Genomic DNA, 20,040 nt, shown 5'->3' with positions numbered 1-20,040 from the left:
ATAACAGATTGTCATTGATTCACAGTCATGACGGAAAATCACAAATCGTTGCATCAAATAACATGCAAGGTGTTTTTTTCTCAAAATCAATAGAGTTATAAGCCGTTATCTGTAACACAGGCTGTATAGTTTTCTTTTTTCTGTGAAGTATTTTTTAACCTTTGAATAATCCTTTAAAGTAATGCAGACATATATAAATTCTGAGTGCACATTAGAGTCAAGACATGCCATAAATAGCCTCGGGGCAGATTTCTTATCTTTATTGATGTATATTGGGGTCTTTGTTAATGCTACAGGAGAGTTAATCAAATGTCATTTTTATAGGGGAAAAAGAGTTCACATTCACTGTGGTGGGGTATAGTGTTATTCTCTAAAAACTGATGGACCTAACTATTAGAGGTGGGAATCACCATACATCCCACGATACGATATTATTGCAATTTTTTAAAATATTTTGCGATATTCAGATTCTGTACATAAAGGTAAACTTTATCAATATTCATTTTCTCTAATATCAAAGTCTCACACTCAGTCTTTCTCTCATTTCAGTTTGATTGTTGACAAACTGAACGGTTTGTATTACAGTCTAGTCCAACTTAACTGAATCAACCATCTGGTACAATTATAGCTATTCTGAACTATGCAGTTTATGAAAACTATGCAGCCCCTTCAGCAACTGAAGAATTTGAAAGTAAATTAAAACAAAATATAATTTTACATTAAATAAAAAAGTTTTAAACTTAATTAAAATAAAACATGTCTTAAATTAAAATAAGTAAACTGTCATGTTTATTGCTGCCAAAAAAAAAGTTAAACACATTTGGACAGTGAAGGAATGTCAGGATTCTTGCTCAGAAAAAGGATCAACATGCTCTGAAGTCAGAGCACAAAAACCTTTTTTGTAACAAAATATCGATTTCTGCTGTCCCTGTATCCATACATTATTAGCAAACAAAATATCACCATACTACACAGTATCGATTTTTTCCCCCACCCCTACTAACTATACACGCTGAACGACAGAGCAAACTCTGACACTTAAAACCAAGGAGAACAAACACTATTCTATTCTTTTCACTGCAATACACAAAAACCCCTCTTTACTAATGAATCATGTACCCCATCTGGGCTATAAACCTGACAAGTGTGGGGTAGCATTGTTCACATCCTTTACTCACAATATTCTCAGAAGTGATGCCTACGCAGGGTCAATCAGCATAGCTGGCAACTCCTATTTTTGTCCAGGTTAAAAAGTCAAAAACCCAGCCAAGCCATGCACCACTGTGCATCTTGCAATCAGGATTTATTTCGGTTGGAGTCGTTTCCATTTGCGACCCTGTCTGCATGCAGGCGACGAGTGAGATAGAGCAGATTTAGTAGTTCTCTGCTGATAGCTCTGCTTTTTTTACTCATCCTCCAAAGGACAGCAGTACTGCTTGACTGGGTCAACCGACTTGTGCATAATGCATATCTGATAGACATCAGTGCCTTAAAATCAACTAATATGAATCCTGTTATGTGGGAGGAATATACCAAGATACCATGGATACCACTATGCATCATTTGATTTTTTGATATCGCATAATCATTTGTTCGTCTTCTTAGAAAACAAGCGTTATTGTGATAATCTTCTAAAATATGACAGGACACGCATGAAAAGCTGCCCTTCTCCCCTTCATTTTGGTCCTTTTTAATATGCAAATAACATACTTACCAAAATATATCGCACAAAGGAAATATGCTAAATATGCACCAAGGGAACACAGATTTGCCTGGGGGAAGTCATGTACTCACACAAACAGGCTATAAAAGGCAAAAAGGGAAATATCTGTGATAGGACGCACATACAGGATGAAACTATGAACGTTTGTGATTTATTCTCTGAATAATTCTGTCATTTTGTTATTATTAGTTTCTACTCCTTAACACGTCGGGTTTTTCAATTTTAAAATTGAAATCTACTTTTTCAGTCCCCTTTCTGCAACATAGGCTACCTGAATCTATACTGAAATGTATTAAAATTAATTCGTGAAAAATACATGGCCTATAAATTATCATCCATGCTTTAATGTTGATTTATTAAAAATTAATGATAAACTATCATAGCTTTGGTATAATGTCTAAACAATAGTTTTCAAACTTGTTCAAGCATGTCCCACTTCAGAAGTCAAACAACGTTCACACCCCGCCCCCTGCAATTTATTATCATTCATGTGAAAGTGTAAAAAATAAAAATTGAAGTTTACCTGTATTTGAATAAAGGTTAATATCAGCAAGCCCCTTTTTTCCCATAAAGAAATCTGATTTATTCTTCTTGGCTTCACTTCCTGTTTGCCCTGATCATCTACGCCTCAGCTGCTCGAAGCCTGACCAGTGGCGTCCACCCAACAGCTTGAGAGTCTTTAAAGGAATCAGGGGTGGGCTTTTTTTCTTTCCTGAGGCTCATATTGGCTTCGATGCAGTAATCCAAGGGTCACACCCTGGAAAAGTAATTTGAGACATTACACACACAGTGCTGAGATATGTTAAACTGCTTGAGTTTAGCAGCTATGACCGATAATTTGTCATTATTTGATTTCAAAAAGAAAAAACAGTTTTGCAATGATCAAAATGTAATTTAGCCTTTGACCACATGTTTACAGTCAGTGAATGAGGAAATGTCTATTCACAGACACCAAATATGAACATGGCTTTCTGCACTCAAAAAAATGAAATTGGGTGGTTGTTAAATTTACAAATTTCAAACTTGTAATGTGAACAAAATAATTTCATGTTTCTGTGGTGAACGTAATTAAATCATGTAGGATCTGCATGAAATCCAGCAACTTAATTTATTCTTGTTGAGATGACCTGATAGAATCTAGTAAGAGTGGTTAGTTGCCTGGATTCACAAAATTCACACGATCACACAAGAGTTCAAACCACAGGAAAATCACTGAGGTTAGAAGAGACAGACAACCATACATACACTACGTATATGCCTCAGCTATTTATTGTGGTTTTTAAAATTCTATATAAAGCCTTGTATCATAGTTTCCCTCTTTTTTTGAAGTCTAGATTGACAGCTCGGTGGCACAGTGGTTAGCACTGTTGCCTCGCTGCAAGAAGGTCTTGGGTTCAAATCTGCAATCTGGCCAAGTTTGCAGTGGGTTCTCTCTGGGTACTCTGGTTTCCTGCCACAGTTAAAGTCATGCAGTAATTAGGCTTAAGTTAATTGGTGTTTCTAAAATATCTGTTAACATAATTGCGTATCTGGCAGAATACCAGATACGATTTGAATCTATCAAAAATGTTTTTTTCAGGTGAATAAGACAGAACAGCTTCTATTTATCTTTGTATAAGTTGATGATAATTTTCAGGAAAAAACTAAACGAAATATAGAAAATAAACCTTTTTAAAATCAAAACAACTGACAGTTTATTTCAGTTCATAGCAAGGACTTGAAAGTGCATTAAATAATTGCTTAAAAGAGTTGTTTTGGCTTTTAAAAAGTTTATTTTTCTATGAACGATCTTGAGCGGAAACAGGTACGCAGTTTCTGAATGGTTGTCTGTCTCTCTGTGATAGACTGGTGACCTCACTGCAACCCTGGTAAAGATAAGAGGATGGATGGAGTGCAAGTTATTATAAATCCATTAACATTTTATGTTAACCAGACTCTACACTGAAAAAAAAAGTTCTTTCAATTTACTTGATTTTATTGTGTACATCGGTCCCACATAATATGAATAAGTATGATTGACTTAATTTTCCACTTTCCCTCAAGTAATTAATGCTTGTCAAATCAAAGTATTTTATTTACATCAGATTACTTAAAAAAATCATGTTTGATGTACTAATATTAATCTGTTATCATAATATCAATGTATTGCATAATGTCAATATATTTTAATGTTTAACACCAACTTATTTTTATTTGCCAGTGGTACGCAATGATATTATGTAATGTAAACACATTGCAATTATGTTCCTGCAACACAACTTATGGCTTTAAATCCTACTTAATTTTTTCAATTGAAATATTAACTGATCATTATTGACAAAAAAGGCAAAGACTGAGTGCTACTGAACAATTCACCTTTATTAAACTGTAACAGCAGTGAAAGCAGCAATTCTGCCATGAACAAGTCCAAAATCACATCCATATAAACTTGTTAACACATTTTTAAAGATAGCCTGCAGAAATAACTAAAAGAAAAAGTTAGTTTGAGAATATATTTGCAAATATATCACAAAAAACTGACCTTAGCAGCAAATAAAAGAAAGTGCTTATAGATGATCCTGTCATCTCTTACATATAACATTTGTATTAATTACACAATTGAAAATGTAAACTAAATTAAGACTACCTGAAAAAAAGCAACACGCTTTTATGAATAAACATATTTACACAAATATAACTTGTGTATTATTTGACAACAGTTTCAGCTTCTGTACAAGTATTTATCTGTACAAGATTTCAACTAAGTTGAGCCTTAAATGACATTGTTACATAACTAATACCAAACACCTACATGAATTTTAATCTTCATTTTAAACATGTAAGCAGGACATTAAGGTTGACTTAGAACATATTGCTAAAAATCATCAGTAAAAATTTCTTACAACATGATACCAAAAGGAAAAATCATCCTGCATTGCAGTCACATGAGGGGAAAGCAATAAAAACATAAGCAGTATAACGTTACTGAACACAAAATGAAAAACTGCAAAGAATTGCAGAAGTGCAGTCTTTGACTTCTCAATGAAACAGATGGTTTTTGAAAGCAAGAACTTTAGAGAGTTTAGCTCCATCCAGTTCCATGAAAACCTTCTGGAAAACGTCAAAGTTGTAGCGAAGGTCAGCAGGGTAGGCAAGGTTTAATGCATACATGAGTCCAAATAGCATTATCACAGCAAATGCTACATTATCCAAATTCTTCGCCACCCTGATGCCTGCGAGGACAACTCTTGTTCATCTGCTGAAGCTTGCTCTTTAAGAAGATAAATTCGAACAGTGGTGTTTTCAACAGTCTCACTGATGGCACGTTCTTCCATGCCCTGTAAAAAAGAAGCCATGTTAGTCATTTCATGCCAAGTAAGTAATATGACACACTGTGGAAAGTCCGAAAAAAAACCCAAAAGAAAACACAAGTACATACCACATACTCCCGGATAAGCATGCCAGGGTCTTCACCCATGTAGATACACACTCCCTTGACAGACGCAGCATCAACATCTTCACACTGAAATGAAATGTATGTAATTAGCATCTTCATTCAGCCCTTGTCCTTCATTTAAGTTTTAATAGTGTACTTTATATGAATGTTTTTAAAGTAAAGGCACAAAAATTAATAATAGGTTTACTGGCAATTAATAATAAGTGAAGGTTAAAAAAACAAGCAGATGTAAAAATACAATATGCGAGAATTTATCATGGGAAAACATTTGAAATTCAGGCTTTATCACTTACATTATCCATTTATGCCACAATTCTTTTCAGTATTAGTCCAAGCTCTCCTCTTCTGTTGACCAACTTCACCAGGTTGTCCAAGTGGAGAGCCAGCTGAGCCACGAACTTTGTCTGAGGGGGGATGGTGGCAATTCTCTTAAACTCAGCGTTGATCTGAAAACATGAGCACAGAGGAATGAGCTTCAAAGGTTTAATACCTGGAAGAAGGTCACAATCACTGATGCTGAAGAAATGGGCTGTCAAATAACAACTGTGCCTTAACCATTTTAGGCTAATACCACAAGAACACCGTGTATGAGGCAAACCTTACCTTAGATCAGACATAAAAAAAGAAGAAGAATTTATTTAAGGAAATACATGCGACTGAACCTATTACACTTATATGAACACCTTTTATTTCTATATGCCTTTTTAAAGTCACAATGTGGACTGATCCAATCTCATAGTCAACCAATGGATAAGTATCAAGGAGTTCACAGAGTGAAATGAGAGCGAATATTCTTGATGATACTGGGCTGAGCTCAAAAGCTCTGTCGTGCTCTCTGTACCAGCCACCAAGCTCTCTCACAATGTAGAATATGCTGTGGTACAATGCAGATATGGTTTTTCAGTGTTCTGGCAATCCACCTGCTGCCCTTTGGGCCAGTACCATTCCCTTTCTATAAGTTATACTCTTTATGTCACACACTGTCCAAGGTCAACATCTAGAATGTCAGGGAATATGTACCTAATGACTTAAGCTATCTCCTCTTTAAGTCTTTAAATCCACAAGAAAGGCCGATACAGCTGAGCCCTCTAATTCAGAATTGCCAAGAGATGGGGAGTTTAGATGGTAAGCTATCATCATCTGATGTTTTGACTTCTGTAATGATAAAGGTAAAAATTCCACCATCACAAAAAACATTCATTTTAATTGAAAAAAGGTATTCCAGTCCAGAAGAGCATCAATGGTTTCTTTAAAGTACCAATCTTTCTCTTATTTATACATAATGTTTTGAGAAGCAGCTCACATATGTTCTACACAAAGTAGAAAAAAAAGGGGGGGGTCCTAATTTTTGTTAGGACGATGTCGGAAAATTCACAATACATCACTTAATAAGACATACTCTGTTGAACAAACTTATCTCCTTGTAGATATCTGCTGTATTATTTGGGCTTGACCAATAGAATAGTCAAGTAAGTGACACTTCACCTAAAACAATGACTAAATGGAGAAATGATTTGGCATTTATGGGCACAGGTTCTTAAACCCACGTTTAAGGTGGCAGGATCCTTATTATAACTTGAGTGCGTGTCAGCAGCAAGAATTAGGGTATGGCACTGTGGGGCTCCCAGCTTCTTAAACTCTGACGGTTACAGCCGGACTAATTAGCCACTGTAGCCATAACTAGCACGAGTAACACAAACACTATTGCGCTCTCTCAGTGATGTTTTAACTTGCTAAGCCATCAAAAACGTCAGTGCTCTCTGTCACATGCATAAATTCCATATCTGACCGACAACAGCTGCAATTTGATACTATTTTTCAGTTTTAGCCACAAAGCTAATACCAACTTTAGCTAGAACTGTAAAAACAACATGTAGATACATTACAGATTACTTTTCATATAGCATGCACTACAACAATTCTGTGAAAACGTACCCAACTAAAACAAATGTATTTAAATTACTTACCTTCTCAGTATGCCTGACTCAGTGCCAAAGGTTGCATGCCGCTAAACAGTTTTCCAGAATCTGGCGGTCAATTGCGCTCTCCTTAAATTATGTTGTTGTCTTATTGGATAAGACTCTAGGTCTTATTATCCAATCATATTTAGTTGTTGTCTTTGAATATATTGCATCATTTCCGGTTGTGGTCAAACATGATTACAATGGTTTTAGTATTTTAATTTAGTCACTTTAAATCAATGCAAGAAAAATGAGTAGTCTCAGTATTGTTTAGAATCAAGTTAATGGTACTTTATTTAATCATGTAAATAAGAGAAACATGAAAGGCTTGTGTAGCATTAACTAAATTCATTTGTGCAAATTCAAAAGCCTGCCAATTCCCATTTTTTCAGTGTAGACTTTGTTGAACACTCCAAAAAAGAACTCTTTAAATGAACTTAAAATAAATGGATTTCTATTACGAATAAGCATGTTTTGTTGCACTAACGTAATTTGCATGGGTTGGATCAAATCAATTAAATTCAACTGTAGTAAAACAGTTGATTCATCATTAATTAATCAAGTTAGTCCAATTCAAGTACATTAAGTTGGAATAACAGAATTGCATAATGCTAAAATAAAGCAATTTAATTATGTGGAAATTCTTTCCATGATTTTTTTATGTTCATTCAAAGAGTTATTTTTTTGAGTGTGTAAAGGAACTTATTTTCTAATCTCTTATTACTCAATTAACTGTGTGAGACTGCTTTTTGCTTCTGCCACTGTCATAAAATTGTCATTTATTCTAATAGGAGCTGTTAAAATAGTCACCCCTCCTTGCAGGTTGATCAAAGTTTGGCTGACGCCCAATGCTGAAGGGGCTTATTTCATTATCTGTAAGCTGTCAGTATGACTTGTGGTAGGTCATCCGAGAAAAGGTTTTGTTCACAGATGTAATAGTCGTATACAACGAGCATCCACTGTCTGCGAAGGCTTGGAAAGAGTGTTTCTTCAGGGAGCTGTGGAGTTTGTCCGGTGTTAATGGACTGAAAATTTGTTTGAGAGGAGTGTCACAGTGGATCTCAGTCAGCTGTAGTTACACATCTTGGAGTGGGGGGGTGCTTTCTAGCCCCTGAGTGCAAAGCTCCAGATCTGCACGAGTTTTTGAAAAGCCAGTGAAATGCCAGCGTGGAGTCCTGGACGAGTAGCGGTATATTTGTGGATGTGACAGGGCGCCACATCGACATGGCGTTAGTTGGATTGCACGTGTGAATATCAGCTCGTGCACAAATACATTCTTCGCCTGCATCTTCGGATTGAGGCCGTTCACTTGGCCCATTACCTCCACCCTGATTGCCACTTCACACCTCCAGTCTGGGTCTTACAACCTTGTAAACTCATTAGCTTTGTTGACATATTTTGCCACTGTGTGTTCTAGATGATTACCTGCAAGTCGTCCCTGTGCTATGAGAAGAAATCTTCAAAACCACATTTTATTCCATGTTTCATTTATATTCCAAGCTTACTTCTTAATTTTTCTTTTTACAAAGGCCCCTTAGATCTTTAGATAACTAAGCTGTTGTACATATACTCCTCTTTTAAAGTCCAGCCATATATTTGTTATGATAATTAGTTCAGGGGACTGTGAGGGTCACTGTGAAACTTTGAGCTTGTCCTTTTTGAGACAGTCTGTTTTTTAATCCTCCTCCTGAGGTAGTAACTATCCTATTTGCAGTTAATGAGGATAGGTTAATTGGAAACTCTAAATTGCCCATAGGTGTGAATGGGTTTCTGCCTCTGTGTGTTAGCCCTGCGACAGACTGGCGACCTGTCCAGGGTGTACCTGCCTCTCATCCTAACACAGCTGGGATAGGCTTGAGCTCCCCCGTGACCCTGAGAAGGTCATAAGCAGAAGAGAGTGGATGGATTATTTTCAACTATTCCCTAAACTAGGGGTCGGCACCCTGCGGCTCCGGAGCCGCATGCGGCTCTTTAGTCGTTATAGTGCGGCTCCTTGTGGTTCAGGAAAATAAATTATAAGTATTTAGCTGAAGTGTATTTTATTTAGTATCTGGTGTCCAAATGGTGGACACCAGAGGTGAAGGGAGCCACCAGGCTGAAGAAGGAGTCCTATCGGGCTTGGTTAGCCTGTGGGACTCCGGAGGCAGCCGACAGGTATCGACAGGCCAAGCGGAATGCGGCTCGGGCAGTGGCTGAAGCAAAAACTCGGGTGTGGGAGGAGTTCGGAGAGGCCATGGAAAAAGACTTTCGGACTGCCTCGAAGAGGTTCTGGCAAACCGTCAGGCGTCTCAGGAGGGGAAAGCGGTGCTCTACCTGCACTGTGTATAGTGCTGGTGGAGCGCTGCTGACGTCGACTGAGAAAATTGTCAGGCGGTGGAAGGAATACTTCGAGGACCTCCTTAATCCCACTGACGCGTCTTCCGAGGAGGAAGCAGAGTCTGGGGATGAGGGGAATGACCCGCCAATTTCTGGGGGCGAGGTCACTGAGGCAGTTAAACAACTCCTTGGTGGCAGAGCCCCTGGTGTTGATGAGGTCCGCCCCGAGTTCCTGAAGGCTCTGGACGTTGTAGGGCTGTCCTGGCTGACACGCCTCTGCAATGTTGCGTGGAGATCAGGGGCAGTACCCGTGGATTGGCAGACCGGGGTGGTGGTCCCCATCTTTAAGAAGGGGGACGGGAGGGTGTGTTCCAACTACAGGGGGATCACACTCCTCAGCCTCCCCGGGAAAGTCTATGCCAGGGTGCTGGAAAGGAGAGTTCGTCCGCTAGTCGAACCTCTGATGCAGGAGGAACAATGCGGTTTTCGTCCTGGTCGCGGAACACTGGACCAGCTCTTTATCCTCTCGAGGATACTTGAGGGTGCATGGGAGTTTGCCCAACCAGTCTACATGTGTTTTGTGGACTTGGAGAAGGCATTCGACCGTGTCCCTCGGGGTGTCCTGTGGGAGGTGTTGCGGGAGTATGGGGTGTCTGGCCCATTGCTACGGGCCATTCGATCCCTATACAACCGTTGCAAGAGCTTGGTTCGCATTGCCGGCAATAAGTCGGACTCGTTCCCGGTGGGTGATGGGCTCCGCCAGGGCTGCCCTTTGTCACCGGTTCTGTTCATAATTTTTATGGACAGGATTTCTAGGCGCAGCCAAGTGGCGGAGGGCTTTCGCTTTGGTGGCCTCAGGATCTCATCTCTGATCTTTGCGGATGATGTGGTTCTGTTGGCTTCATCGGGTGAGGGCCTCCAGCTCGCACTGGAGCGGTTCGCAGCCGAGTGTGAAGCAGCGGGAATGAGGATCAGCACCTCCAAATCTGAGGCCATGGTTCTCAGCCGGAAAAGGGTGGAGTGCCCACTCTGGGTCGGGGATGAGGTCCTGCCCCAAGTGGAGGAGTTCAAGTATCTCGGGGTCTTGTTCGCGAGTGATGGGAGAAGGGAGCCGGAGATCGACAGACGGATTGGGGCTGCGGCTGCAGTAATGCAGACGCTGCACCGGTCCGTCGTGGTGAAGAGGGAGCTGAGTGTAAAAGCGAAGCTCTCAATTTACCGGTCGATCTACGTCCCTACCCTCACCTATGGCCACGAGCTGTGGGTAGTGACCGAAAGGACGAGATCGCGGATACAAGCGGCGGAAATGAGCTTCCTCCGAAGGGTGGCTGGCATCTCCCTTAGAGATAGGGTGAGAAGTTCGGCTATCCGGGAGGGGCTCAGAGTAGAGCCGCTGCTGCTCCACATCGAAAGGAGCCAGCTGAGGTGGTTTGGGCATCTGACAAGGATGCCCCCTGGGCGCCTCCTGGGTGAGGTGTTCCAGGCATGTCCCACCGGGAGGAGGCCCTGGGGCAGACCCAGGACACGCTGGAGAGATTATATCTCTCGGCTGGCCTGGGAACGCCTTGGTGTTCCCCCGGATGAGCTGGAGGAGGTGGCTGGGGAGAGGGAGGTCTGGGCCCCTTTGCTTAGGCTGCTGCCCCCACGACCCGGCCCCGGATAAAGTGGATGAAGATGGATGGATGGATGGATGGATGGATGGATGGTATTTTATTTATGTTAGTTCTTTTTAACTTGTAGTTCTAAATTGGAAGATTATTGTGATATTGAAATATAAAAATAAAATTATATTTTATTATTTTTTCATCGCTTAAAATAAGCGTCACACTCGCAGAAGCCGGTGTACCCGCCGAAAAGCCGTGCGTTTATCGAGACTTTCAACCCCAGGTAGGCCAATCATGGATCTTCGGATCCACATTATGTCAGCAGCTGTTCTCCACTGTGAACTATGTTAAAAACAAACACCGCTCACGCCTCACAGATGACAGCTTATAGTCCTGCGATTTGCAGACGCTGTGCGCAGAGGTTCAGGAGCAGAAGTCCCATTGTAAACATATCACGGCAGACCCAACGATGTTTATTCTCTTTATTGACCACTTTTCACACACGGCTGCTGTACGCACACAGCCGGCTGTAGCTTTTCAGCTCACAGCCCGACACACACCAACACAACAGCATAGAGAGCACAGACGTTAAGGCGGCGAGGCGTGATTGCGGGTGCTGCTCAGGTGCGTCCGCCTCCCCTACAGACCACGCCTTGTCACACACATTAACCAGGTAAAATACATATTTAGACAGAATTTTGCAAATATCTATTTTACTTTATTTATTTATTTTTTTTAGCAGCATAGTGCTTTTTTTCCAGTTATTTTTTAAAAGTCAGGTCAAGGCTCCAAAAGCCCAAAGGCGATATGAGGGTGGCAGCTCACAACAGTTTATGTTTGCTACATGGATCATTTTAGTTCAGCTTTCCTTTTGTTATATTTCTTTAAGAGTTCAAAATGTGTTAATTACATAAATAAAATGTAATTTTTTCTGTAGCACTTCATGGATTTCATAAGCAACACACCTTAGTTGTTCACACAAAGCATAAAGGTAAAAACAATATATACAGTGTTATCTTCATTTTAGATGTCAAAAAGTATTTGCGGCTCCCAGTGTTTTCGTTTGCGTGGAAACCAGGTCCAAATGGCTCTTTGGGTGTTAAAGGTTGCTGACCCCTGCCCTAAACTAATGAATTATCCCTGTATCATTATCTGGTTGAAATGCCTCCAAATACCTTTGTACATTCAAAAAGTTAGTTTTCAGCTCTAAAATCCACCAGGACATTGGCCACTTTATACTGGACATATTTTATTTACAGCATGTTTTCACTCTTTAAAGTGCTCTTTAAATTACAGTAACTGTTACCACTTGTGCAAGAGACAAAATTCAAATGGTTTATTATATTTGACGAGCTTTATGTCGATACTCAGTGTATCACAGTGGCTCAAAGGATTTCTCTTATTGGTGTAATTTTATTATGTTCATCTCAAACAGGTCTCTCTTCTAAATAAGACATTGAGTCTTTACCAACCAAATAAAGGCTTCCTGTCTGAACACAGACAAAAAAAATGTGCGCTTCGCATTACTGTAACTCCTCAACCTTTTTGGGACAGAGAGAAAATTCCAATGGTTCCTGAAGGATGAGGATTATTTTGTAATTTTACAGCCAAAATTACAAAATAAGACCAGGCGGCCTGGGGGAATATGTGTACGTTATTAAATCACATGTTATTAAAACCACTGGATGAAGCACCGGATTACCACTGGAACATTGTCATACTTGATTTTAATCTGCTGCTGATTCTCGTTTACACTCTTATAATTGCAGGAACACAGACACACACCAAGAATATTTGTTTCAATCAGTGAAACTTTGATCAGCCATCGAACCTTAAGTCATTTTCCACTTCTCCTTTATCGTGCTGAGAGACAGTAAGCTATAATATTTAAAGTTTGCTGCCATCACCTTAGAAATAAACAGCAGCATCGTGAGCGCCCTGGGCCATAAACTAATTAACTAAAATTAAAATGTTTATTTTACCCCTTTGTGCACTAAATGACCAAATTAATGATTTTCTGCAACATTAACCTCTTATTATCAACAGTCCTATGTTCACTGTTAAATTTTTTATGCTGCTTTGGAGATCAAGTTTTATCATTATTTTTATCACCATCATCTGATAACATCTCTGATTTTAGTAGGTGGCAAAGATGGATCTTTTCTGCAGAAAAAATGTCCCTTGTTATGTGAGAAAGCAGAAAGGCCAACCTGACAGAGGAAGTTGATAACCACTGTTGTGATACCTGTTATTTCTAGCTGGAGTTTTAGGTTTTGTCAAGCGAGCTAATGCAAAGAAAGCCTGGCTGTGGTGAACTCAAAGTACATCCCTCAGGTGGACGTTAACTCCCCAGGCCATGTTTCCAAAAACAATTCAGTTTGTGTGGATGATTATTTGCAAAAAGGTTTTTGTTCTGATGACTTTGTCTGTGGTTGAACATATTTGACCTGCTAAGTCCTTGAAGGTCATTTACAGTGTGTAACCTTTATAGTAATCGTATCCTATTTTACTTAAGTTTACTTGGTCTTTGAGACCTTAATTTGCAATTTCTCTAGGGATGGGTATCGTTTAGGTTTTATTCGATACCAGTGCCAAACCGGTACTTTTGAAACGGTGCCGGTGCTTACACGGTGCTCGAACCGGTGCTTAAACAATGGAAAACACAAACTTTGTCCTGAAACCTCTCATGTTCAGCTGTTTTTTTGTAAAAAGATAACAATGTTAGACTTTTCTGCAGCTATGGGGCATATATGGTATCACTCTGGGCTGGAAGCAGCTTAAACAATGGAAAAAACACAAACTTTGTCCAAAAACCTCTCATGTTTAACTGTTTCCCACTTTTTCTTCATTTTAGCCTTTTTGTCCAGGGTGAAGGGAGTATCTGCCATCAAACAAGAAGACAGCCGCATGTAGCTATGATGATGTTTGCTAGTTCACCTTACATGCATTAATGTATTAACATGGTTAGCCTACTCAACGTAAATTACACACGAACAACATTAAGCTACTCACGCAGAGAAGAACGGCTGCTGCTGCATCATCATCATCATCATTTCTGCTACACTGGCAGGGCTAGGGGCCAGGACTCTCCTCTTTGGGTTTTTGGGGGATGTTGCTAACTCCGGGTCCGATAACAGGCACCACACCCGCAGTAGATGTGCTCGGTGTGAGGTCTCGCAGCAAGCTATCAAATACGGCGCATTTCTCGGCTTTTAAAAAAAACGCTATGCGTTGCCAGGTGTTTCATCAGATTTGAGGTGTTACCTCCTTTGACAGCATCACAGTATCAGCTTAAAGCACTTGTTGCAGCTGCTGAGTTTGCATCTTTTGCTGTGAAGTACAGCCAGACTTTGACCGCTTCGCCTTGGGCATTTTTAATCTGTAGCTCTAAAAGAACGTACGTACCTGGACCCGCCTACTATCCTCGGAAACGTAAAATGATTGGCTAGAATCTGAAGTGTATCACGTCTCAGGAAAATAAAGCACCGAAATGTGCGCTGCTTTTCGGTCTGGTTACTACCGTTTATGTCAGAACCGGTGCCATCATGGCACCGGATACCGGTACCCATCCCTAAATTTCTCACATAAAAAACTAATAAAATGAGTGAAAACACATTGCTGTTTTCTGACTATCCTCCTCATGCTTTGGCACAGTAATGATGGTGCTAGGTAGCTGCCTGTGGCTGCTGGACAGACGGCTAAGATTAAAGAAGATGTTTGTAAATGTACTGGCATTCATACATATATAGACCACGTAAAGTAACTGAACCTACAAACCATATCCATCTTCTTCCTGCTCCCTTTAGGGGACGCCATAGCGGACCATTGGCCTCCATCTCCCCCTATCCCTAGCATCTGCATCTGTCACACCAACCTAATGCACCTGAGTTATGAGTGGTTGAGTGGTTAATCTACCAATTGGAAGGTTGATGGTTAGGATGCTCCACTCTGCATACCAAGTATCCTTGAGCAAGATACTGAACCCGGAGTTGGTCTCTGATGCATCCGTCGGAGTGTGAATGTTAGATATTAAGCACTAGTACGTCGCAAAAAGTATTTGGGTGAATGAGGCATGTTGCATAAAGCGCTCAGCGCTCTATAAGCACCAGTTCATTTACACTATCTCTCCACTTTCAGTGGTTTAATATATTAAGATGTAGATCAAGCAGTAAGGGATCAAACTGCTGACCTCGGGACTAGTTGACAAACTGCTCTACTTTCAGCTCTTGTTCTACTTAATTAACTGCTCACTGCGAAGAACATCTTTTGCACTTCACTTCACTTTCCTGAAAAAGTAAACAAAAAGTTCTTCAAAGACAAGTAATCACATTTCAGACTCATGGTTAGTTTTGGAAAATGCCATCAGCGAGAAAATGTTACGATTAATCAGCCAAATGCACAAATTTAATCACAGCGCTTAACATTTGTTAAGATCATTTAAATTCACCAAAAAATTAAAGCATATTTGATGTGTGTTTACTTTAAAGAAAAGATCATATCTGTTGCTTCCTGCGTTACACTGCTGAGGTTAATCAGTGGAAAGGACCAAGCAGCAACAAGCGACGTCATATCTTGCCGGCAAAATGATGACATGCAGTCCACGCTTGAGGGCGTTCTGCTGGCACGGCAAGGCTGGCTTGCATTGTCTGCTCGTCCACTTAGAGGGACGGGTCACTTTGAATCAATATAAAGTTGTCCTAAGTGACCAGCTAAGCTGAAAGAGAGCAAGAAATGCCTGAGGGTCCCGGACCACTAGGGATACTGAAAGCCTTTGCTGGATATGAAGATGACTTTGCAACATCTGTTTAGCTTCTGGAAACTCAGTGTACTTCCCAGAATTTAAGAAGTCCAGCCCTGGACTAACAAATCCTAAATTTATGATATTTGTTATGATTGTGTTGGGACTTTATTACACTCAGTTATTTACAGCAGCTGATGCTTCACATCCAGCTGTGTGACTACACAACATCTGGACTGTCTGTTTCTTTTTCTTCTTCTTTTTCTTTCTTTCTAGTGACCCATTACAGTAAGAGGTTCTTTGTGTCATACAACAGCTGTGCACATTTTCCAAATTCTAAATTATCACTGAGCTCAAAGAGAACAAACAAAAACAGCCAAAAAAGTAAAAAGATTAAGAAAACAATGAGTTCTTGATGAGTTTGGAAGTCAGTCAGGCCACATTTATGTACTTCATGTTACTCTAATTCTCACATTGCAGGCTCTCACTGGATTCACATTACAGTAACAGAAGAATATGAATCCCATTTCTGACTCTTTAATGGTTTTTACTGTAACTGCTGCCCCAGATTATTTAGTTACACCCATAGTAAACAGTGTGTGACTCACATAAAGTTTCAACTCTTCAACTCTTCTGAAATGCAGAGTAGAAACAAACACTAAGCTCTTCGAGCGAGGGGTCGTTACCTCTCGATGAAACAGGCGAGCTCAGATGTTTGAGTGGAACATGTTGGAGTTACGTCACGAAGAGACTCGGAGTCAGGTTTAAGTGCATTTTGCAATAAAGGTGCATTTAAAACCCCAAACCAAAGTGAACAAAAAGAAAGAAAACAACAACAGCAACAATGTTTTATAAGAGATGCACAAATTCTCTTTTGATAGAGTTTCCCATTCCTGATAGTGTTCATGATTTTACCATCTTTGTCAGAGTAGTTTTAATTTAAAAAGCCATTAAATGGGAAAACACAGGTGTCGTTTATTGCGAAGTAGTCACATGAAATACAGTGTGTAGACTTTATAAGTATGGTTAGTGAGCAATAGAGAGAAGACAGTGACACTTCTCACTCTTTCTGCTGTGTTTTCTTGTTGACTGGGAAACTATTGGCCACTTAAATTTGAATTTTGATGGTGCCAATGCACCAAGTGATCTGTTAATAACAAAAACCCATCTATTATTTAGGCAGTCACAGAGCTGTCTAATAGTTGTGTGCATTTGGTCTGAATGGGCTATCTGTCTAATTCTCCATGCCTAACGTGTATGTATTCTGCTTGTACACTTTTTCTTATTCCCAGTTTTCTTCTACTCCTGTTTTTGAACAGCAACAATTTCTTTTCCTGACACGCCTCCCACGTGGGTCAAATTTGGGTAGTTTTTCTGTGATTGTCTGTGAAGGTTCTCAGTCATCCAGGTCATCGTAGCCTAAGGAGCTTGGAAAGAAAAGCGTCTGGACTTCTTTAAGTTGCTTGAAGACATTTCACCTCTCATCCGAGAAGCTTCTTCAGTTCTAAGGTCAAATGGTGGAGAGTCCCAGATTTAAGCCCTATGGGAGTGTCCCCCCCAAGAGGGGCATGGACCCCCTATTGATCCTCTACCTAATCACACGAGCCAAGGTTTGAAAACGGGTGTAGGTCAAAATCAGCCAAGGTTTTGGGTAACCCATTGTGGGGCCTTGCCCCACCCTATCATGTGATTTCCTGAGGTCAGATGGCCCAGGATGTGAGTGGGCGTTAAGGATTTCTGTGATTGCTTACTTTGATGCAAACAGCTGCAATATTTATCTGCAGATTCTGTGTCGTAAGATTGAAGTTTGAAGACTGTCTGCATGCGGACTGAATCTGAATTTTGGGCAGACAGTCCTATACAAATTGGGAATTGTTTATAATTTTTCAGATTTTTTTTCCTGTATTGGCAAGATTTATTTCAAATTATCTGAATAACCTTAAATATCTTAGCAGGATTACAGCACACCACTCAGGGATGTAAATGTTAGAGATTTAAATAAGACAGCTCCCATCTGTCATTCTCTCTATCGGTGTTGTGAACAGTGTTGGTCAAGTTACTTAAAAAAAGTAATCAGTAACTAATCACTGATTACTTCCCCCCAAAAGTAATCCCGTTACTTTACTGATTACTTATTTTCAAAAGTAATTAATTACTTAGTTACTTTTTAAAAACACAATTTACAACCTGAATAGGTGATAAAGCAACAGATCTTTCAGCCCAATTCTGTTTTTCTGCATAATCCATCATACACAATGTAATGAAATGGAAAAGTCTCTTTTTAAAACTTGTTTTATTAGTTTTAATCTTTTTTTTATAATTCAAGTATTTATTAGATTTTGCATTTTATAACAGCAAATACAAAAATGCAGCAACCAAAAGCAAGAAGCAAACAAACAAAAAACTAGAGATGGACCGATCCGATATTACGTATCGGTCCGATACTGACCCAAATTACTGGATCGGATATCGGTGAGAAATAAAAAATGTAATCTGATCCATTAAATATCAAAAAAGCACCTCACAAAACTTGCTACATGGTGTAACTCGGCTCATAACCGTAGCACATTGCAGCAGTGTGCATCACGTGGTAGAGCAGCTGTCTGTATTTGTAGCCTCTCTACCAAACCAGCATTTCATCTCCGAGGAAGTTTTCCCAGAGAGAAGTAAAGAAAGTGTGTAAGTTCATCTCTGAATGTCTGTAAAGCATTCCCACATTAAGCTTAACAACAGATATATGGAGCGACTGCCTCTCTCTCAGCTGATCGGCTTTTCTGTCGCGAGTCTGTCTCTCTTCTTTGTTTTTGGCCCACTTCTCACGAGAAAGAGGAAACCAGCGGCTGAACAACAGCAGCACGTTTAAGCTTGATAAGCTGTTGTTAGAATTTATTTATTATTACTTTCTACACCAGGATCTTTTTCTACGTAGCTGACGGTAACTGTGCAGGGGCGGATCTAGCAAAGTTTAGCCAGGGGGGCCGATAGGGCATGAACAGGGAAAAGGGGGCACAAAGACATACTTTTCTTTCTTATTCTCATTTAAAATGTCTAGCTTTTAATAAATAATTATTTGACTCTTACACCCAAAGTTTTAATCTGATGTAAAATATATAGAAGTCCATTACTGTATATAGTAACTGTTAAGTCTAATATACCCTAGTAAGCTATAGTACTTTTTCCTTTGGGAAGATACCATCTGTGCAGTCTGCAGTTCTGTTGAAGAAAGATGTTGAATCTATTTAATTATTCTTGAAAAATTATTTATTTCTGTGCATTTTCCCCCTGCATCAAATTAAATTTGATTACATCGATTAAGCATCATGAGGTGGAGGGTGGTTCCCTATTTTTTTTTTGCTGGGAGTTTGCAACCCTATTAGTTAGGTTGCTTAATATTTCTGCTAAGTACTCTTTAAAATACCAGAATAGGGAGGATGGAGTAGGTTTAAGTTTATTAGATTGATCAGTGTTGCTGATCTATGAAATATTTTGGGCGCAGTGTGTTTTTTACATACAGGTATAACAGAATAGCTTTAGTGTTGTTATTTATTTAAACTTGAGTATAAACTTATACAAAATGCAGCAAGATATTAAAAAAAGTTTTATTGATTAAAAAACACACTATATCGGAATTATATCGGTATCGGCAGATATCCAAATTTATGATATCGGTATCAGTATCGGACATAAAAAAGTGGTATCGTGCCATCTCTACAAAAAACAAAACAAAACAAAACAAAACAAAAACAGTGAGGTTCTAACATCTGTTGTATTAAGCTCAAATGTCCAAGTCAGGTAGACATGTAGGTGCAAAAATTGTCCCACTGTTCCACCGCAGCTTCCGTCACATGATGCAACTTTCCCAACATCTTTTCTCACGCAACATTCCCAATCATTCTGTCTTTCCACATTTTAAGCGTTGGAGTATGGCAGTCCTTCCAGTGTTCCAAAATGACACGGGCACATGTTACCAATGCCGTACTTAACACTCTAAACTGGTGTTTATTTAATTGCGGCACCTCTCCTTTGTCTCCTTGTAGACATAATTTAGGTGATCTGGGTAGGTTACAAAGTGTCCACACCTGCAAATAATTCAGTACAGTTTCCAAACTGGAAAAACCAGCAGGCATTCCCAGAGGGCATGTATCAGAGTACCTTTGGCTTGTTGGCATTTCCAACACAAGTCATCTCTACCAATCCCCATCCTATACAGCCTTGAAGGAGTATAATAGTATCTGCTGAGAATTTTGTATTGAATAAATTTC

General features: G+C 39.7%; 1 pseudogene; it reads right to left on the bottom strand.

Annotated features, from left to right (window-relative positions):
- Positions 1–4,060: 4,060 nt before the first annotated feature.
- Positions 4,061–20,040, bottom strand: part of LOC148100130 (uncharacterized) — a 54,691-nt pseudogene continuing 38,711 nt past the window's right edge.

The sequence above is a fragment of the Neolamprologus brichardi genome, chromosome 12 (genome assembly GCF_056152115.1).
Source record: "Neolamprologus brichardi isolate AB-2024 chromosome 12, ASM5615211v1, whole genome shotgun sequence".
In the NCBI taxonomy this organism is placed as follows: domain Eukaryota; kingdom Metazoa; phylum Chordata; class Actinopteri; order Cichliformes; family Cichlidae; genus Neolamprologus; species Neolamprologus brichardi.
The sequence above is the reverse complement of the archived record's forward strand: the minus strand, read 5'-3'. Positions and strand labels throughout refer to the sequence as shown.